Source organism: Eptesicus fuscus, chromosome 16, assembly GCF_027574615.1.
Source record: "Eptesicus fuscus isolate TK198812 chromosome 16, DD_ASM_mEF_20220401, whole genome shotgun sequence".
Taxonomy (NCBI): Eukaryota; Metazoa; Chordata; class Mammalia; order Chiroptera; family Vespertilionidae; genus Eptesicus; species Eptesicus fuscus.
The window spans coordinates 49,939,971-49,963,005 of NC_072488.1; the positions used below are offsets into that span (position 1 = coordinate 49,939,971).

General features: G+C 41.2%; 1 protein-coding gene across 7 annotated transcripts in view; it reads left to right on the forward strand.

Moving 5' to 3' along the window:
• CTNNA2 (catenin alpha 2) overlaps positions 1 to 23,035 on the forward strand; it is a 982,769-nt gene that overhangs the window by 442,606 nt on the left and 517,128 nt on the right. The gene's annotated exons all lie outside the window — the stretch shown is intronic.

A 23,035-nucleotide genomic window follows, 5' to 3' on the forward strand; every position in this document is an offset into this window, starting at 1 on the left:
AGTCATGTCCACTCAGTAAACCATCCTGGGTGCTCCTATGGATTTGAACACTTGCTTCTATAAATTTCAGATCCCCCAGGAGGGTGTTACCCATGGATGAGGAGTCACCTGCTTGGTTCAGGAGACAATAAACTACAGCTCGCAGGCCACATCTGGCCTTGTGCGTGATGTGGTAAATAAAGTTTTATTGGAACACAGCATGTGCATTCCTTTATTTGTTGTCTACAGCTGCCCTTGCACTACAGTGGCAGAACTGAGTAGTTGTGACGGAAACCATCTGACAGGCAAGCAGAAAGCATTTACTATCTGGCATTTTCCAGGGAAAGAGTAGCAACCTTTACTCTGGATTACCATTTTCTCAAGGACAGAGATGCTGTTTTCAAATGTTTAAAGCCCAGTGTATAAGTAATGTCTGATGAGGACTAAGAAAAATATGACAAAGCTGTCCATAGGGCTCTAGTATGTTAATTCCAGAGACTGAAAAAATCTTGTCAACAGAGCCTGAGAACACTTTCATAAATATACACTTGATCCCTTAGCCTCTAAGGCCATCCATTTATTCAACCTACTTAAAATAAATTTGTTCAGGGCAAGCTCCCAGTGTTTATCAGCGTTGTATTATCTCCATCATCCGATGTTTTGAGTGCTCGCTTTGATGGGCCCTGGGCAAGGATTCAAGAGCTTAACAATTTGAACATATAGGGATACTCTCATCTAAATAACCTGAATTGCTCTCAGGTCCCCCACGTATATGTATCTTTTTCTCCACATCTCAGAGAAGGTGGAGAATACCCAGTAACCTGTTTACTTGGAAACGATTTCAGATATACCTTCTTTGGCAATAGGAAATGGGTTCCAATGGAAAAACAATATTGCTTTCAGTAAATACAATCTAGAGTTTTATCCAAATATATTTAAAGAAAAACTGGGATAAATTATTTTTAATACTCATCTTCAAAACCTGAAAATGCAGCCTCAAATAGATCAGTTTTGCTAGATTTTATTTGCATCTATTAGACTTTCTTTATTCTAAGCTTTTCATACAGGACTTGTTTTTTTTTTTTTTAACTCTATGGCTATACCTACTGTCCCTCTATCCAACTGCCCATTTGTCACCCAAAGCTTTCTATATTTGGAGTAGGAACAGAAAAGGCAAAGAACTTGAAAGTATTCTCAGATTAGTATCCTGTTAGAGTTACATAACTTCTGAGGAAGAAGGCAGCACGATCACCAAAATTTAGGCATCTCCTGAGATGTGTTGCCCTGGCCCTGGCCCCACAGCCACACTTCCCACAGATTGCCACTTCTAACCTTCCTTGTCACAGGGTGGCTGAGATTTGGAGGCAGAGCCAAACAGGTCTCTGCTGTGACTTAAGCTTGCAAAGGTGCCTGAAGACATCATCACACAGAGCCTGATTCTTGCACCAGAGTTTCCATCAAAAGTGTCTGTTCTTACCTTGGCCTGTGTGGTTAGAGCGTCAGCCTGTGCATGGAAGGGTTGTGGGTTCAATTCCCGGTCAAGGACACATACCTGTGTTGCAGGTTCCATCTCAAGCCCCAGTAGGGGTGTGTGCAGGAGGCAACCAATTGATGGTTATCTCTCACATAGATGGTTCTCCCTCCCTCCCTCCAATCCCCCCTTTCTTAAAAAAAAAAAAAGTGTCTGTTTTCATCTTATCACTAAGAGAAGCCTTGCAGAAGAAATGCATCACCAAACTTTGTGATTGATTCTGTGTGTTTCTCCTCTGAAAGCTGACTGACCGATTTCCTGAGGTTGGCATTATTGGCAGCTGTGTTTACACCTCGGGAAATGGTCTTGTTCTTTCAGAGCAGCCTGCAAAGTGCAGGAATAGGTGCTAATGTGATTAGATCAGTACTGAAGGTAGTAGTGGGTGTCTGGGGGCCAGGGATACTTACACACACAATTTGTTAGACGATGTGGTAAGAACTGAGGCCTGACTCAGCCTTCATGCTTTGTGAACTGCCAGTCTTAATGCTGTTCTACTTCTATCAAGACCTTCTTGTGCAGTGTGGGCCAGCCCTTGTTGGCCTGAGGATCATTCATTCATTCACTCATTCATTCAACAAATGAGTAACCGCATTTGCAAGGTATGATCCTATATGATGAGATATGATATGAACTTTGAGTAATTGGTTGAGAGGGTTGGATCTACCCATAAAAGACAGCTTTTGCTTGATACTTGAGAAAAAATTGAGGTGCATAGTAAACTCCATCTCTTGAAGATTGAGCTGTCAAGGAACTGAACATTTGAAAGATTTTTAGGAGCATTGTATTCATTCCCTAAAGGCTGGAACAAAAATATCACTTTAATTGTACCAATGAGAACATGGTGATAATCTTAAAGCATGGTAAAGAGGGAGGGAGGAGAGAGAGAGAGAGACAGAGAGAGAGAGAAGCAACTGCTCATGAATACCAAACACAGTGTGCACTAAACATTTGGAATTGATGGAGGACATGAACAGCTCATCGGGTGGTGTATTCTACAGAGGATGCTATTCCAAGAAACAGCATGTGCAGAGGTAGGCCATGTGAAAGGGCAAAGTTCTGGGAAAGAAAATCTGTTCTGGATTGTTGGGGGAATGGAAAATATGAGGATGATTATAGCAGGTAAAATAAGTTCTGGAGTCCAGTGATCAGGGTTTGGACTCCACCTCTTTGGACCTCTTTGGACAGGTAACTTAACCTCTCTGTCCCTGTGTATCTGTTCCTTAGGGACATGAAATATAATATTGATCTGCCTGAAATAGTTGCTAATGCATATTAAGGGCTCAATATGTATTTCTGGAAGTAATGTTTGCATTCGTTGTAAAAAAAAATGTCTTGTGGTATAAAATAGAGTTTAGTAACCTTTTTTATTTAAAGGGCCGTGTACTAAATATTTTAGGCTATGGGCTATCTGTGATCTCTTTTGCTACTACTAAACTTTGTTGTTATAGCATGGAAGCAGCCATAGGGAATACATAAACAAATGGGCCTGGGTGTATTCCAATAAAACTTTACTTATAGAAAAAAGCTGTGGTCTGAATTTGGCCTAGAGCCATAATTACTGAGCCCTATTTTATAATATGGAATTGTTCTGGAAATTATATGTCTATATGTGTTGCATGTCTGGGTGTGGGAAATTCATTAACTTTCCCTACAGTAAAAACTAAGGAAGAGATTGGCACAATTAGATGTTAGAACTAAAAAGAGAAGAAAGCTCTCTGAACAGAGTAGAGAAGTTATCAAATGTGTGATTGTGTGTGTATGTGTTTGTGTAATATGTGTTTTTTTATTGGCAGAAGTGAGACAAATCCAAAGATTATTGAAATAGTGTAGAGATTATAAGAGTTTAGGATAAGATAGGACATTGGAAATAGAGAAGTGAGAACATAGGGGGCAATGTGTTTAGATATTTTAGGATAACAGCCCAGTTTCTCCTTGGGGGGGAAAGATGAATTGCTTCTCCTTCAATGGGGGATTGAAAGATGAATTGCTGGATGAACGGGCTTGGGAAAGAGGCTGCATTGAGGACAGGGTGAGTTAGTAGGCTATCAAATAAGTTTTCTTGAAGGCATCTTGAGGTTAAGAAGAGACAAAGCCATAGATAGAAATGTTTTTAGAAAGCATTAATAAGTGACTGATCCAGTTCCAGGGAATGATATAACAGTATGTGTATGTGCAAACATATTTTCTATCACTGATTTATGTATTAACGTAAGACCAGAGATGCCTAGACACACTTGGCAGGTCTGGGGGTTGGGAGAGAGAAAATTTAAAAAATTCAGTCCCAACCTATCAGTATCACAGACTCTTTAACAATATTTTGCAAATGCAAAGGCATTTTTCTACTGTGAAGGTGTCAACTTTTAGTTAGTTAGAGGCCCTTTGAATTCATTATCTGGAAGTCTGGTAGAAACTGAAGCTTGCCAAGGAAGTATCTTTATGTTGGGCCTTTAGTTCCAAACAGAAGTTCTTTCTTTGTGTGAAAAAGTGGAGAGAGGAAATAGCAAACAAGGAGCATGACACTCAGACTGTATTTATTTACTCTAGCGAAGAACTATGAAATAGCTCTGTTGACTCTGAGGGTACACATTTTACACAAATGCCATCACCATCTGTATGTGGGTGATCTTACTGATTCACCCACCCAGGATTTTCCTGGGCTCTTCATAAGTTCTCATTTGGTATGTTTTTCCCAATAAGATACCTGTGTGTGTGTGTGTGTGTGTGTGTGTGTGTGTGTGTGTGTGTGTGCTGAAATAGTGTAGAGATCATGAGAACTTAGGATAAGATAGGACATTGGAAATGGAGAAGCAAGAACATTGGAGACAATGTGTTTTGATATTTTAGGATGACAACCAAGTTTCTTCTTGGGGGATTGAAAGATGAACTGCTGGATGAATGGGCTTGCGGAAGAGGCTGCATTGAGGACACAAATGCATGCGCAATGTGTCTCCAACACCAGCTTACAAAACTGACTTGCTGAAATGCACAATTCATGCTGAACTTATACTGATCTTTTGATGTAGGTAGATTTCTGCTGATTTGTAGAAAGCGTCAAACCCCCAACCCCCTGTGTAGTCACAGCTGACTTTTCCAGGCCAATTGTCTGGAGGTGAAGGTGTCATCTGGGCCCTTCAAAAACATCTGGCTAATCAGTGCACGAAGGGGTTGAGTACCCAGTGTTGATGGTGTGGGTAGTCACTCTCAATCTCCCAAGGATGAAGTCAAAGGCAAGGTTCCAAATGAGACTTCAGCTCCTCACCCCATAGTTCATGTGTTATATCAGCATGTCCATTATATTGCCTCTGCATCCAAAGACAAGGCCTGACCCTAATTACCATTACTTACCTATTACATATAGTGTCTAACCTTAGCAGTAACCCTCTGGGTGGCTGTTATTTGTATCCACCCTAGTTTTTGAGATAGGGTGATATATAGAAAGGTTGCTACGCAGCTCATAAGTGGAAAAGCAGATGCAGACAGAGGTTAAGAGCCCAGACTCTTAACCACTTAGATAGGTTCCTGTTTCTTTCTCTTAACTCACATGTCATTAAAGAGCTACATTTCATTATTCCTTGTTTTGAGAATGCATAATTTTACCGATCAAATCCCAACTTAAGCAATTTCCTTTTACCTGAAAATAAACATTTTTCTAAAGCATCCTCTATCTTGATTATATCACATCATTCAAAATAATGGAGAAAAATAGTCATAGAGAGAATGAAGCTTTCTAAGTCAAATCATTATTGAAGTGGAAGACATCTAGGCTTTGTGAAATGGTTTGCATTAGCCCTGAAAGAAAGTTTCCCTTTCAAATAGCTCTTTCCAAACTCTGCCTTTCCAAATAGCAAAAATGAGAACCTTTATTGCCTTGAATTTATGCTTCCTTAACTTGCATGAAGTCATGATTTGTTGAGTTTAATAAGACCTTGATTGCAGGTATCAGCACACAAACATTGACTGAAATGGGTTCCTTTTGGTAAAATGCAAGCTGTGTCAAATTCATGGAAAATGCAATTATGTTCTAATTTACTCAGTGTCACTGGCTTTAATTAAAGTAGATCATATTTCAATGAAGCAAATTCTTTAACGAAGGAAGTAGAAAACACAAGATGGAAATTTACTATTTTTCCTTTGAAAATTATTCCACAAAATGGTTAATCTTTAGCTGCCATTTAAGAAGGTGTTAGGGCAAAGGTCAGCATCCCCAGCAGAGAGGCCCTTGGGACCCCTCACAGGCCATATTTGCTGCACAGGAGCCCCAGCAAAGCTGGATTTGAGGACTCACTGATGGCATCTCCATTCTGTGTCCTTTATCTCCAATTCTTTGTTTAAAAATATATTCTTACTGATTTCAGAGAGAAAGGGAGAGGGGAGAGAGAGATAGAAACATCAATGATGAGAGAGAATCATTGATCGGCTGCCTCCTGCACACCCCACACTGGGGATCAAGCATGCAACCTGGGCATGTGCTCTGACAGGGAATTGAACCGTGACCTCCTGGCTCATAGGTCGATGCTCAACCACTGAGTCACGCTGATTGGGCTCTTTAGCTCTAATTCCTCACCACCAACAATCTCACCTATCTTTTCCACCTTGTGCTGTCAACTTCTTGGGTATATCAAAAGGTAAAGACTGAGTTACATAGACATAATACACTACCCTCATTTTTTATTAGGTCAGTCACTTTAGGCACTTTAAGCAACCTGAAGCCTGAAAGCAGACAGGTTCAGGGTTGTTTTGACAATGTCTTCAAATACCTAGATTTTTTCCAACTTTAGTTCATAGGCTTGCTTCTTAGGTTTGGCTTCTCATGGTGGTAAAATGGCTGCTGTATTTGCAGGACTCTGATAGAGGTCAACACTCTTTGACAAGGGGGTGTATCCCCTGTGTGCATCTGCCAGGGGGAAATCCTTTCTGAGAATGCCTGGCTATATCCCCCACACATCCCATTAGCTTGGATTGGGTCACAGGCCTATGGCACGGGAGGAAGGCTTACAGAGGGGTGGGGCGGGGAAGACAAATAGCCAGCAGGTTCTTTTGTCAAGGAAAGCATCTGTGGGAGGAAGATGAGGCAGAGAGAGAATGGTTATTGGGTAAGCCAACACCCATGTCTGCCATGCCACTCAAAGCTCATCATTAGTTTGGATATGTTCACATAGGCATGGAATTATCTGACAGATGAATGTCTGAGTCCAAATTCATTGATCATGTTGGCTTTATGAATGTATCTGTCAGCTGAATTCATAAATAAGGGCACATCGAGTTCATAGAATATAATTATAGTCGCTTCTTTCAAGGGTTCCTTAAGCCTTTACATTTTCTAATGCTCAATGTGAAATGGTTCAGAATAATGTTGAAAAGAATTGGAGACAGGTAGTTATCTATAACTAAAATTACGGTAGGCTATAAGGGAGGAGGGATGGAAGTCCCAGTCACGGGAGTATCATGATGACAATTCTTAATGATATCTCCAGTAGACTGTTTAAGACAATGAATTTAAAGTGCAACAATTTATGCTAAACAAGGTTAAAATGTGGCAAAGACTGACTATGTTTTAATGTGCTATAAGGAAATTAAAAGCCTCTGGCACTCTATAAAACACTAGCCTTTGGTTTTGACTGAAGTGCCCATTACCCGCAAAAGGTTTTAGTTAATCATTGTGCTGATAACACACTGGGTAATTGCTAAGTGGCCCTGCATTGCTGTGGAGGGCCCTTTTTAATTTCACTCTCTTCCTCAAACCAGATCAGAGCTTCTCTGTGCTTTCTTAATAATCATTTTAATTTGTCTGATAATTTCCTTTCACAACTAAATTGACTGATTGTAGTCAGTAGGCATTCATTCATTAAGAGTAATAGTTCAGGGTAAGTTTGCTTAGCTAAACACTTGTAAATAATTTTCAATATAAATTCTGAGTTATGTGATTTAAGTTCACTGTTTTATTATTTTTGAGAAATAAAACATTGCTTCTGGAGAGTGATATTCAGATTTTTCCGACAAACATGGAAAACTCTCGTGTGACACTCTGTGCTCTATTTAACTACAAGGATGTAGTTTTTTAGAAACATAAGAACATTAGCTCTTATTGAATCTTGCTCTCTCCGTTTAGAACTGATGGAGTTGGGACTCACAGAGGATTTTGTTCCAACACTAAGAGTTACATGGAGATTAGGCAGAGTCCTTGGAACCAGCCACTTCTAATAACCTTCCACGCCTGGCTTGGGGCTGTGGGCTTGGCAGTTCAATGAATGTTTGCTATTTGGGTCATTTAAGGGTATTTGCAGGGGGTGGGGTTCTTCAGCTATTGGGAAATTAGGGCAATGATTTATGGGTCATATTGTTCATGCGTCTGTTGTTAAGTAAGACAAAGTAACTTCCTACCACTGACTTTGCATTTCAGAGCTTCATTTTCATTTTTCTGAGGTGACCTTATGGGCATAAACCTAGACTTATCTATTTAATCAGGTTGTTTGTAACTGGTGAAATGGTTGGTTCAGAAGAGGAGCCACTGACATTTGGCTTAATCGCCTTGGACCTGTTATGTCCCATGTGCCTCAGTGATGGGCATCTTGAATAAAACTAATAAATAAGTTGAGTATGCAGTGTGATTCAAATGCCAGCCCTGGAATTTCCCACATGGTCCATCATGGCTAATGAAGGCATGAGGATCCAGAGGGTATGGCTTGGATTTTCAGAAAATGCTGACGGAAACCATTTCACAGTTCTGACTTAGTTTAAAAGTTAAACTCTGCTGCAGGAGCTGCTCTAGGAAATATTCAACTCTAAAGTGAGAGACAAACCATTGAACACTGCGCCAAGTCTTGGATTAGAGTTAGCTTCACTTATTAGTATGTGATCTTAAACAAGTCACATTTGTTTGTACCTTGGTTTATTAATACATGTAATGGGAATAATCATTATTATTAATTTTAACCTCTTCAGATGTTTATTGAAAATGAGACAATGCAGGTAAAAATTTTGTGAATAGTATGATACTATGTAAATCTAATGAATTATTATGAATACCTAGCAGAACCATGCATCCATAAAAAAATTGGGAGGCAGCTTTCCATAGTAGGAGTGTTGATAGGTATCTAAGAAACCTATAACAGCTCTCATTTTGAATGGATGTCCAGTGGGGTTTAATCAATTCTCCCATGGAATTTGACAAAACTAAAAATTGGGGCCTCCACCTTTCCATGGCATGTTCCTTCTTGATCACCAGGTTAAATTGATCAAAGAGAACCTATAAGGAAGTATACTGACTATGAATATCCAGTATATGGTCAACCTGGTGTGAGGTCCACTGAGAAATAGTAAGTTTTGCCCCAGCCCTGAAGTTGATATTAGCCCATGAGGGAGATCAGTTCCACCCCTACGAGAGATAGTGATGGCAGTAATGAAGTCCATGCTGCACACTAAAGTACAGATGGTAGAGAAGCAGGGTGGCGTGAGAGAGACCGTGCTGGAGCAGGAGCTCTCAGTTCCCAAACTCAAACTCAAACTCTGGGCAAGTGACTTAATTCTCTAAGTTTACTCATAAGTATCATCTGGGCAAGTGACTTAATTCTCTAAGTTTACTCATAAGTATCATCTGAGACACTTGATAAATTCACACATTGCCTAACTTGTTTCTTAAAGAAATTCAGTGGGTCTGTTTTGGGGTGGAGAACCCATCAATCCCTCCATCCCTTGCTCCCTCCCTCACTCCCTTACTTCCTCACTCCCTCACTCCCTCTTTCCTACCTCTTTTTTCTCCACAAAGTTTCTAAGTAATCTTTATTTGCAGGCATTATTAAGGAAACACTTATTTAATTGATATCATCTAACTGGGCCTATATTCTTCCTGAAAGTTGGAGGGTTAAAGTAAACAGCAGAAATTTTAAACTTGTCTCCTGTGTTAATCTGTTTTGGATATTGCTGTCTCTTCTTTGTGGAAACTGGCCCAAAGTTTTCCCCTCCATGTTTGGCAGTGGGCTGTGGATATAGCCTGCACTCAATAAATATCTGCTTTATGAGTGAGTTAATTATAGATAGATCATTATATGGATGTGACTAAAGAGTTATAGTATAGGGCCGAAACCGGTTTGGCTCAGTGGATAGAGCGTCGGCCTGCGGACTCAAGGATTCCAGGTTCGATTCCGGTCAAGGGCATGTACCTTGGTTGCGGGCACATCCCCAGTGGGGGATGTGCAAGAGGCAGCTGGTCGATGTTTCTCTCTCATCGATGTTTCTAACTCTATCCCTCTCTCTTCCTCTCTGTAAAAAATCAATAAAATATATTTAAAAAAAGAGTTATAGTATAGGAATAGCTATAGATATTCAAGCAAAAATGTGTGTGTGCATGTGTGTAAAAGAGTGTATGAAGAGATAATCTAGTACCTGCCCTTGGATGCTTTATAATGACCTTGAAGAGTGAAGACTTGCACACTAAGTGGTTGAAAGATGCACGGAGAACATTTCTGTTCACTTCCTGGGGAGACTGTAGAGTCAGCTTATCAGCCAAGGGTGTATTCATCATCCAGGAAGGCAAAGCTCTTCACTGTGCCTCTGGAAACCAAATGGACCAGTCTCAGTTCTGCCATCTCTGAGTGTGGTATGTTGTGTGTCCCACTGCCACCTCCCTTCTGGGGACAAGGTCAGCTTGCTCTGGTCCAGTCTCCAATCAGCCCTTCATTGTCAAAAGAACAGGGAGTGGCTCCCCACTTTCTGCTTAATTACTGGTTGTAACTTCCTTTACCTTCTATAGGAGCCTACCATTGGCCGTCACCACATTCAGTTCCCAGATATTGCTATTTTTACTTGCTCTTGTCTGTAGAATATGAAGGAACCAACTTATCCCTATAACATTTGTGAGCGAAAACAATGCAATGGAATAGGCAAGTGCTAAACAGAGTGGAGAAAGACATATTATGAATTCAAAGATGGTCAGAATGGGCAGCAGAAGTAAGGAAAGGGCAAGGAAGTACATCTAGAGCTTGTCCTTGAAGAGGAGCGGTAGTGTTTCAATTTTTAGAGGCATACAGATAAATACTCCGTATAGAAGAAGCAGGGCTTGAAAAAAGGCCTAGAGACATTAAGAAGATAAGATATTCAATGGGAGATTTTTAGAAACTGATCTGGGCATTGTTGAACTACACTGGTACCTCTGAATGTCTTCAGAATATGTTACTGAACAATGAGTTCCTCAAACCTGACTTTCTCATTTATTGTTCAGTATATATTGGCCTTGCTCTCCTTTCTTTCCTATTTTTATGACAAAAGTACTCATAATAGACCTTGCAAAGAGCTTTGAAGCCTGACAATGAAACAAGTATTTGCGAAATAACCAGCCAGAGAAGAAAAAACAGGATTTCACAAGAATGTTATTGAATTCCTTTTTTTGTTAGACATTTGCACAGGACTCACAGCAACAGGGGGCTTGTGATGATGGATGGCTTTTCTGTCACTCTAGTTAAATAAATAAATCATCAGAGGAAATCACAGATGGGTACAGAATCTTAACAGTCCAATCAGCTGAATTCAGGATGTGAAGTAGGCGAAAGTGAGTCCCAGGTTGGGCTCACTCATTGATATTGGAGCCCTGACCAAGGACCCAGCCCAACCCAGCAGTGACTTTGATGCTTCTTTGCATGCTGAGATAGGCAGTTTCCTGACAGGCTGGAAGATGAATGATAGGGCAAAGAAGCAGGCTTGGTGCTTTCCACAAGTCCCACTGTCCTCTGCATCTTACTTGCTTCCATCCAGGTATTTTAGGACTTTGTTTGGAACCAGCCACACTGTAAGAATAGGCCTTGTCTTGGCAGGAAATATGTCACTGAGAGAAGTCTTGTTGAAATAGCATTTTCCATTTTGAGCCTTATGCCCCAGGTCTATATCCATATTCTGTTTCCACATTCCCCAGTCTCTGCCTTCCATGTCTAATTAATATTAACCATAGCATCCAGTCCTGCACAAAGTGCTCATACACCATGTATCATTGAATCCTCAACATAACCAGAGATAGTATTGTCCTCATTTTGCCATTGAAGAGATTGAATTGCTGACCTTAAGCCAATTGCCCAAGCTCATGTGTCAGTCAAGAGATAGTCTTGAAAGTCAAGAAAGAATGTCTGGTGTCTGTACCACAATATGAACCAGATATGAGTTCACATTCTTATAGGATATACTAGTACTGCCCATTAAAGTACCAATTTTCCCCATTATGTAGTATAGCAAATATTTTTCTCATATATAGTATAAAGAATGAGGGTTTCTAAATACAATAGTGTTAGCTTTTTTACCCAAAGTTCTTGAGAACTGAACTCTATTGAGTCCAAAAGACCTAGTCAGATTGTGAATATTCAAACTCAGTAGTTAAATGTATAGAGCTCCTGCCCTGGATGGTGTCGCTCAGAGGTTAGAGCATTGGCCAGTGCACTGAAGGGTCCCAGGTTCAATTTCTGGTTAAGGGCAGGCACCTGGGTTGCAGGTTAGATCTCGTCGCATGCAGGAAGCAACCAAATCATGTGTCTCTCTCATATCGATGTTTCTCTTTCCTCTTCCCTCTCTTCCTTCCACTCTCTAAAAAGCAAAGGAAAAATATCCTCAAGTGAGGATTAACAACAACAAATGTATAGAGCTCCTATGTATAACTTGTCCCATGGGCTGACTGAAGTCCCCTGTTCCTCTTCCTCTGATTAAATAGATGATTGTGAAGGTCCTTCAAAGGTCCCATCAAGCTTTGACCACCAGCACCAGTGGATTAGGAGCATGCCAAGGTCAGTGGCAGATTTGTGGAGGAAGTTGAGCAGAAGAATGAACAGACTTGGAAATCAGGGGGAGGAGCTAAGAGAGGAGCAGTGAGAAGGCCGAGGTGAAAATTAGCATGACCTGTTGAAAGGACAATCAGTGCTGATTTGCAAGCTCTGAAGAGAAGACTAGTACCATGTCATACTTTTAACAAAATGGTTTTGGAAAAAACAGCAGTGAACCAGTTTGGATGAGAACCAAATCCACATGGTGTCTGAAATGATTGAAGTAGAGCAAATCTGGGGCATTGATATTTTAGAATTTTAGATCTGGTGTCATTTGGCTCAAGTGACATTCTACAGTAAAGGAAGATGAAATGTCAAGGGGGAATTGAGCTGCCCAGTATCATTTGGGGTGACAAGGCTGAGCTAAGTCCCCACTCTCAATCCACTGGCTCCCCTGCACCACAGTGCCCTCCCCACATGGAATCAGAGCAGCATTGATAGTGTCCTTGCTCTGGGCACCCACAGAAATGGCAGGTGAGTACGACTGTCCCTAATGCAAAGATATAAATGAGCCTGTAGACGGCTCTTAGTAAGGGTGGGTCAGTTTTACCAGATAATTTCCCAGCCTACACGAAGGTTAGGAACTCACAGGGCTAACCTTTGTCTGTTGCAGGAGAGACAACAGTGGGGCACATGTGTAGCCTCCGTCATCCTGTGCATAGAACAGGTGTCGCTATGTAGACACTTCAGTTTCCCATATTAGCCCTGGGTGGCGAAAGAATGCTTCTAATTAGAGCCCTCAGGAAACTGGCTTCATTCCACCAGAGTTGGCAGGTGAGATGCAACCCATTTGCCATTTCTGCACTAGAGCCTGATGCTGAAGTTGGAACTATCTACCTGATATTCTACATACTTATTCTTTCTAATGTGTGTCACCATCCCCAAGCTCTGCCACCTAGGGAATCTTCGTGAACAGCGAAGTAAAATACACACCCAGGCCCACAGTACCCCACAGGAAGGAAGAGGAAGGCCATCACACACCTATGAAATGGGAAGCCAAAAACAGCTGCTTCACTTCTGCAGAAAATCACAGCAGTGACTGTAAAATGCTCAGTACTGTGCCTTCTCCACAGCAAGCATCTTAACGTATTAGCCTCCCCCTAGTCTGGCCTGATGTAGCAGTTTCCCCATCCTTCTCTTTAGCCGTTTGCCCTGTGTAGTGTTGTGCTTCTTCTGCTTCAGCCCCTTGGCCTTAGTTTTGACATTTATTCTTTGTTGTTTTCTCTCTTTTGTTTGTTTGTTTGTTTGTTTTGGAGAAGAAGGATGTAATCCTTTTTACATGAAGCAGGCATAAAATTTGAAAGGACATAGATGCAAATCCTGGTGTCTGATCAATAGTGCAAGTGCAGCATTTCAGGAATGTTTGATTGGGTGGGTGGTGATATGGATAGAAGCTTTTAAAAAGCTCATTTCTTTATTACTGTTTGTCTCCTTTAGCCTAATGAATTCTTTCCATACCTGTGCATAAAGCAAAGTCAGAAAGGCATCTTGATAGTGAGATCCCCTCTTCTTTCCTTCTTTCGGCCTTTCTGGCTTCTTTTGTTTCCTAATCCCCTCCCTACTCTGCCATATTCATTCATTCATTCATTCATTCATCAATCATCCTCTCTCCTTCCCTCCTCTTACTCCTTCTCACTTTTTCTTCTCTCCTCCCTTCATTCTATTTCACTGTCTCTTCTCCTTTCTTCATTCCTTCTTCCTCAACCTCCCCTGTCTGCACCCTCAGGGTGGGTCCTGTGGTACCTACCATTTCCCTCAGTGCTTGAGTAAATCAGCGTATCAACTCTTCCTAAGGTTTGTCCTTCCTCTTCTAGCACTCAAATCTAAATCTTAAGAGAGAGACTTGCAAAGAGAGAGAATAGATTGTTTAAGGAAGTCAAACAAGCTTCATGAAGCACATGGGAGGAGGAGACACAGGAACGGGAGCCCTGTTCTGTATTTCCTTCACTCATCTCCTTAAATGTGGGCTCCTAGTCACAGGTGGGGTGTTCCTGTGATTCATCAGTTCCTGTCCATGTCCTCTTCTGACCCAAGCCAGAAAACATTCTTTCAGAAAACTGAAATGCAGACTAGAGTCTATTCTTTGACAAGGCTTATGTAATACTTACATTGTAATTCAGGGAGCTCTGGGGCTATCTGTCCCCAAATTCAACATTATAGCCAGTCTTTTTACCATTGCTGCTCAGCACTTTAGATCAAAAAGCTCTTTTTTGATATTTATAGGAGGTTGCATATGTGTATTAGCTAAACTCCTTAGCTCACTGTGAGTGTGGAAGGGGAGAGAGATGAAGAGAAGGTGGAGGAGAGAGGAGGGGCTCTAGCTATGCTTTTTGGAGCAAGGAGAGATACCTTCAGGACTAGTTATGGGAGCTGACATGGAAGTGGCTAGCACTATGGACTAGCAAGCATAATGGAATGAATATCTGTGCAGGCAGTTTTATAACCAAGCTTATATACATGAAGGATTATTTGGAAGAGATTCAACAGAGAATGTTTAAATATTGGACTCTGTCTCCCATCCCGTTCTTCCTTCCCCTGAAGAACAAGAATAGACAATAAGGTAGAAGAAGTCCATGCCTGTAAATTAGCAGCTGAGATGGTTCCCTGGCTGAGTGATTTTAAAAGGAGATTGGACTTGAGGGAGACAGAGTCAAGACATTAATGCCAAATGTGTCATTTTGACCATTTACTGAAATGCAACTCTCTGGAACTATAGCCTATCAATTAGTGTGGGATTTGCTGGGATCATTAGGCTAAGAGAGGGACATTTTTATTGGGAGCAAGGGAGCAGCTATTCTTGGCTTAGTATGGCATCTGTGGGAGAGTACTTATTGGCCAAAAATCTCTAAAGTCATTGACTTCCGAAAATGTCAATTATATGCAGTGGTATGTTTTGCAAAGTTTTGGAACCAGGCAACTGTCATAGTTTTTTTTTTTCTTTGCTCGCTGGTTTTGAATATAATATGCTGATGAAAGTAGCCAGCTTCTTCTCTAGGGCAATGATCAAAACGATAGGTTTTGGGTGGAAGGAAGAAATTTGCGAAGCTGCAGAAAAAAAATGAAACCTCGGGGTGTCAGCTACTGATATGGTTGGGTTTGAAGTGTGTTTGAGGATGTGAAGGCAACGGCAAGTTAGGCCGTGAAAACTCAAGCCTGGTGCTTTAGAGGCAAAAAGAGATTTAATTCCAGTGGCCCCAGACGTGTGCCTACTCATTTGCGTGCCTGGTGTTAGACTGTTCTCAGCTTGGTACAGTGAAAGGCGCTCAGCCCCGTGAGTCAGCAAGGCAGAGGTCTGCAGGATTATCAGAGCTGGCCTGTGTAAGCTCAGTGGTCCCTGCCTCTCTGTGCCAAAGATTCCCAATGAATAACATCAAGATAACGATGCCTGCCCCTCTGCCACACCAGGGTGTTTTACTACTAAAGCAATGCAAGTTAAGAGAAGGAAAGATGGATTGAATTGGAAGTTTGTACATGGGTGTATAACTCGTAGCCAATTCAGAGCATTGGGAATGTTATAGAAAATGGTGCCAACAGAACCCACAAAGTTCAGAAGTCCAAGTACCAGGAACACTCTGCCAAGTACGAATGGCTTCCTTTTCATATTTTCCGTTGCTATAAGCTCGGGCAGGCCTGAGGCTATGCCTCTGTAATTTATCTGTCCCTTCCATATGGCTCCAGAAGTGATTTTGCGGAAGCACCGATCCATGGGCAGTGTAGGTTTGGACACAAGGACCAGGCCTAGGAGTCATCCCCAAGCTAATTTCCTGTGGAAAAGGAGGGTATCTCAAAGCCCACTCACCTTTGGTACTTCTCCTGGGAATTGCCTACACGTGGAAATAGATGTCCCAAACTGTTCTTTAACCTAATCCGTGAACTGGGGATGCTTGGGGCAATAGTAGACAGAATAAACAACATCACATGATCTATGCTAGAAACAAAGTGTGGATCTCCTAGGTGTTGCCACTTCATGTCAAGGTGCCATTACAAGATAGGATTCAATGCACAGGAGGTTTTGGGAGACACACCTGTAAATAATAGCAGGTGAAGTTTGGGAGAGCCTCCGACCATGATACGGGTCTGTTATCTACGGATAGACAAAGAGGAGAAAGGAAGATTACAAAGGAAAAGGTGTGAATTTCAGTGCGGTTCTGAGAAAGTCTCAGACAGGCTTATGTGGAGTGCCTGAGCAAAGTCCACTCGTGGAGTCTGCGCTGGGCAGAAATGGCCTGGCTCTACCGCCTTCCCCATGCCCAGTGGCTAATGTGTAAATGCCATGGTGTCTTCAAAGGAGTGGCAGCTGGAGGTTGTCAATCAACATTGCTGCTTACAGCAGGTTCTCCTGAAGAGAGATCTGAGTAGGGCACTTCCGTAGCCACCCCAGATATTACTGACACCTCCCATCCTGCACCCCTGGGCTCTATGTGGTCACATCCACACACCTCTAGTGCCTTTGCTTTGTGCCCAGGCTACCTACCACTACTTCAGTTACCCAATCAGCCCAATCTTCACCAAATACTCTAGGCACCAATCACTGGATTTTTGCTAGGTACCAGGCACTATGCTAACTAACCATGGGTATCAGTACATTTCATCCTAAGGACAGTCCTCTGGTGGAACTACTGAAAAAAATCTTCATTTTGCAGATGAAACTCACAGGATAAATAATGCCTTCAGAGCCACAGAGCTCTAAGTGATGGCACTTTCACTCAAATCTGGTCAGCCTGGTCACTTGACTACTTGTTGCATTTCCACCCATCAGTGCACAGCTCTCACACGCCTTTAGTAGCTGAGCCCTAGGTGAGGTGCTAGGGATATTGGGATTCTCAGATGGACCATTGCTTTCAAGAACCTCATTCTGGAGGTAGAACTGAGATCTAAATAAAAACAAGTTATGATACAGCTTAGTAAGAGAAATGCCTAGAAGATTGAGATAAACTAGAACTCACTCTTGAACAATGAGAGATTACCGATTTGAACCAAAGAAGGAGAGAAATCTGCATAGAAGGAGCATTTGTCAACTCGCAAGCTTGCCAGAGAGAACCTGTGGCCCTTTTATTTTTTCAGACCTGTGGCCCCTAGTCATGCTCTGCTGTTTTAAGATGAGATTTGGTTGCCTGGAAAGCTTATGTTTATTAAAATAGACATTTAAAAACACTATGTTGCTTGGAGATCAGTTACAAGGTGTAATTTAAGTAATTACTATAAATAAAGTCCTGGCATTTCTGAAGGTCTTACCATTTCTGTAAATTGGAACGCATTCAAGGTGATTCCATTATAGATCAGGCTGTCATATATTCCAACTATTTTCATGAGTGGGAGAGAGATTGAGTTACGACTAGCGCTCTAGGAGTTGCAGTGGGAGTGTCTCCCATTCCTACTTGAATAACATCTGCCAGGTATATATCAATGGGATAAAATGTGTGAAAAATCACTGTAGTTAAAGAGTTAAAAGTCACATATACACAGAGCATGCGTGTAAAAATAGAAAAAGATTGACTGGAAAAGGGAACACAATCAACCCATGATGCAGTTGTCCTTCATGAATGAGGGAGAGGGGACCAGGACCTAGAATAAGGAGAGAGAGGACTTTAACTCTAAACAAGTATATTAGCAAACAGGTATATTAGCAAATTCTGATTTGGGACCCAAGTTTATGTAATTTCTTATATTTATTATATTCAAGCAGTTTTCCAATATAAAATTTCTTTTAAAAATGTTAATGGAAAAAGAAAAAGAATGCACGAAGCCACATTAGTAGGGGGTGGAAATGAGGGACCCAAGACTGGAGCCAATTGTGGGGAAATGGGTCAGTTCTCCTTGTGACAAAAAGATAATAATGATGACTGTCCATGAAAGAAAATTTCATAGAGCTATTCACAAAAAAAGAGTATATTAAAAATCGGTGAAATCTGAACAAGGTATTAATTCAGTTTATTATATTGTACCAAAGACAATTTCCTGGTTTTGACAATGTACTGTGGTCATGTCAGATGTTCTCCCAGAGGGAGCAGGTGAAGGGTACACAGGAACTCACTGTACTATTTTTTGTAACTTCTTGTTGATTTAATATGATTTCATAAGAAAACAGTTTAAAATGGTAATGATGGGCTAGAACACTATTTTCAAGATAGTCCCGTTCTCACAGAGGGTATTTGTGTCATCACTACACCTTTGCTAAAGACCATGGCTCTGTAATAATGAGAAACTAGAACATGGGTAGTGTCTTTCAGGACAGCCTGCCAATCATCATCTCTAATTCTAAAGCACATATACTAATAGTATGTGCATTCCCTCACTTGTTCTTATACTTAAATCTTTACGAGTAGTCCTTCCAACAGATACCTTGTGCAGCTCAATAAAAAGAAAGTTCTCGTGCATTTAATTTGATTTTCTGAATTACTGATGTGTCTGCTATTTGTTGTTTGTGGAAGGGAAGAAGGCTCGGCATTTGCTATTAGCTGGAGCAATTTGTAGGAAAAAGAATACACAGATTGCTACTGATGGCTTCATGCTGCCAGCTTTATGTGAAAAGCCAGGGTTGTCCCTGCATATTGATGGCGCTGGAGGTCTCTCATAATCAGGGCTTTAGAGAGTGGGAGGGACATGTCTGGTCCCCACCTGTTTCAAGATTCCTTTCATGGTTCCCTCTAGATTAACCTCAGTTAAAATGTAAATGGTACCTAGAGAATACTAATCGATTCATTAATACATATTTATTATATGCTAGCCAAGAGTAAAGTCTGGAAGCAATATAACTCCCTCCTGGGATGGGCAATGTTAAGATCTTATCATGATCACTGCCTTATCATGAATTAATTCTTTAAATCCATTTCAAGTAACAGCAACGATTAGCAACACAAGATACCCAGGAGAATAAAGATGAGAGTTGAGATCAGAACTCTTGTAGATACATGTCTTGGTGGGAGTAGAGATAAGATTGGCAGAATGTTGCCCTAGCCAGTTTGCTCAGTGGATAGAGCATTAGCCTGTGGACTGAAGGGTCCCAGGTTCAATTCCAGGCAAGGGCACATGCCTGGGTTGCGGGCTCTATCCCCAATGGAAGGCATGAAGGAGGCAGCCAAATAATGATTCTCTCTCATTACTGATGTTTATATATCTCTCTCCTTCTCCTTTCCTCTCTGAAACCAATAAAAACATATATTTTAAAAAATGATTGGCAGACTGTTGATAAATATTGGGTGATGAGTACATAGGAATCCATTTTTATAATATGGCATCTGTTTTGTTTGTGTATGTTTGACATTTTCTACAGAAAGAAAAACAAAACAAAACCCTGTGTCCCTCTATACATTGGTGGACAAAAGTAGGTTTACGGTTGTAATATCAATAAATAATACAATAATTAACACATAATACAAGAATAAGCTTTGTGTTTCATGCACTTACAACTGTAAACCTACTTTTGCCCACCCTGTATTGTCCATGGCTATTAGATGTTATAGTAATTTTTTTAAAAATGTAAAATATGGCTCTCATACAGATAAATGAAAACATGCTAGTATGGCTTGAATTGTGTCCCCTCAAAAGATATGTTGAGCCCAGTCAGTGTTGCTCAGTGGTTGATCATTATCCCATATACCAAGAAGTCACCAGTTCAATTCCTGGTCAGGGCATATGACCGGGTTGTGGGTCTGATCCCCAGTAGGAATTGTGCAGGAAGCAGCTGATTGATGTTGATGTTTCTCTCTCATCAATGTTTCTATCTCTCTCTCTCCCTTCCTCACTCTCTCAAGTCAATAAAACATTTTTTTTAATGTGTTGAAGTCCTAAATTTCAGTAACTATTAATGTGACCTTGCTTGGAAATAGGGTCTTTGCAGATATAAACAAGTTAAGACGAGATCATTAGGGTGATACCTAATCCAATATGAGAAGAGGACATTTTTGACATAGACACAAAGAAGAATGCCAAGTAAAGACAGATACACAGACACAAAGTAAGGTGGCAGTGTGAATATGGAGGCAGAGATTGGAGTGATGCTGCCACAGCCAAGGAATGCCTGGGGCTACCAGTGCTGGATTAGGTAAGAAAGGTTCCTCCCAGGAGGCTTCTAAGGTAATGTGTTCCTGCAAACATTTTGATTTGGGACCTCTATCCTCTAGAACTAGGAGAGAATAAATTTCTGCCCTAACAAGCCACTCATGTGGTATTCTGTTACAGCAGCTCTAGGAAACAAAATACACATGTTAAAGATATTATTTAACTCATTAATGAGGAACTGCTGAGGTGTTACAACCAATTTAAACAAGTCCCCAAAACCCACAAATTTATATGAAGTAAAGAAATGTTGAAATTAATGTGCAAATGGAGGAAAATTAGCTTCTTCCACAGAGGGGCAGGGAAGTCAACTTTAATCTCTACTGGAAGAACATAATTTGCATGTGCATGGACAAAATTTATTTTGCATTGCTATCATTTTACCTACAGTTTACAGAGCTGAAACACCTTGGGGGATGTCCCCTAGATCATGAGTTGCTATTGAATGAACCACATAATTTTTCTTTTTCTTTTTTGTTTTGTAGTCAGCAAAATCTTTTCTTATAAAACCAAATGTGTTTTTTTTTTTAAAAAAACTTTAATACAACTGCTCATTTTAAAAAAAGAAGAATATAAAATAAAATTAATAGAAAATCAGACTTAAGAAACACTGTACTTACTGAATATGCAATATTTCAGAAAGTTAATTAACTGCTCTGTGCCTCCCTTTCCTCATTTGTAAGATGGAAGTAATTCTAATAATGCTGCCTCTTAGGTCTGCAGTAAAGGCTAAATGAGATAATGCATGCAAAATACTTGACAACGACGGACTCAAAGTATCCAATAAATAATTTCCATTATTGCTATTATTAGAGAGTGTTAAGAGAATTTCCTGAACAATTCCGTAAGAACTTTGTACATTACCAACATTATGCAACTACAGCTTAACTCCACAATCATATTACTAACTCTAATATCATACTTGTTTACAAATGAAAATAAGGGGAGGGATTACAGACTAGAGTAAGGTCATGTCTGTGCAAGCCTGGCCAGGAAACATTCCTGGCGAGAATCGAAAAAAATGAGTGAGTGTCGGGACAGGGAGGGAGGAGGCATGGAAGAAAGATTTGGACCAAGGTCAATTGATGGCTGCTCTGCAATTGTGCCAAGTGCTGACCCTTCTCCAAATCCTTTGCTTGGCATAATGACTGCCATGATAGATGTGAAACCCACTAATGACCAGCTTTTAAACCTTCCTAAGGGTTTTACAGAGAGTCCCTTAATCAACTCCAACTCCATCCATTTCATCTGGAGACCTCTCTTCTGACTGTGGACAGAGAAGGGAGGGGGTATTATTCAGATGCACAGGACAAATGAAATCAACGCACAGGTGTGATTGGTTGCCTACACTATCCCATTTGTGAGGCCACCCTGGTCTCTTCTTTATCTCACTCAAAAGAGCACTTTGGACACACACTCAAAATAACTATCACCACAGTTTGCTTTCCAGTTCTGCTTCAGAGCCATGTTTGTGTCATTTGCTCCGGGCCTGAAATTGTTCCTCAGATTTCTTCCCTGAAGGAGTTTACAGACATTATACAAAGAAATTAATTAAGTAGATTTTCCATTTGCACAGTTTTAATGAATAAATGATGTTCTTATTTGTTTATCTGCCTTCTAATTATAACGCAATTCAAAACATCTTGGCTTTCTGCATCCGACAGTGTTATTGTTATGGCAGTGTTATTGCACTCTCACGGTGCAGGTTATGTTTTTTGTAGGTTTTTTTTTAGATAGATGCCAGGTGCAGTATTCCATATTTATGAAAGTGTGATGTGCACATTTTTCTCTTTTCACGTACAGCTTATCTGTACAGGAGCAGGAAGTTAAATATAATGCTCTGCCTTATAGAGCCTGCAAGGTTTTCACAGGCAGCCCGAGGATTTGTGGTCTGGTGGGAAATCAGGCCTGGCGGATGCAATTTAAGGCCAACAGAGAGAGGCCTAGGCCAGGTTCCCGGGAAAGGAGGACCAAACCTCCTTACTCCAAGAAGCCACCGTGCCATGGACTGATAGATGAAATGCTGACAAAGAGATGGATGTCAGAGGCTCAGAGGTCAGCAGGTCAGAAGCACCAGGAGAGCAGCATACAGACAACAGAAGGAGGGTTTGGGTAGGAGACAAGGTCTCTGTTTGTGAGGTGGGCAGTCTGGATCACAGGTGTCTGGTGTAGCCAGAGTTTGGAGGTCTGCAGAAGAACTCTGCTTTGACCTAGATGTGGGCAGAAGTGCCAGGTCTCTCATTTCTCTCCTCGTAGGGTACAGGGCAGCATCCAGATGCCCTTTTGCCCTTGGCCAAGGGAGAGACGTGGTCTATACATCGGTCCTGACCTTACATGGCAGTTGAGTACCCTCTACTTTAACAACTGATCATGGGCCTCATGGGCCTCATGGGCCTCCCAGGATGTGTCATCCATGGGACCAAGTGCTGGGAACACACCCCTGCCCCCAGGAATTTATAGTCTTGACCCCAGAATTGCTTTGGGAAACCTCTGTCCTTAATTAATCGCCTGACCGCCTGGAAAGGGTGTAGTCCTGGCCTGCCTTAAGGTCAGATGCTGGGAACATTATTGCTCATGGAGAATGGACATCACACTTTTTCTCCTTGTGCACACCCTCTAACTCCAGGGATGAGGGTGGCACCATAGGAGACACTCATTGTCCATTTCACTT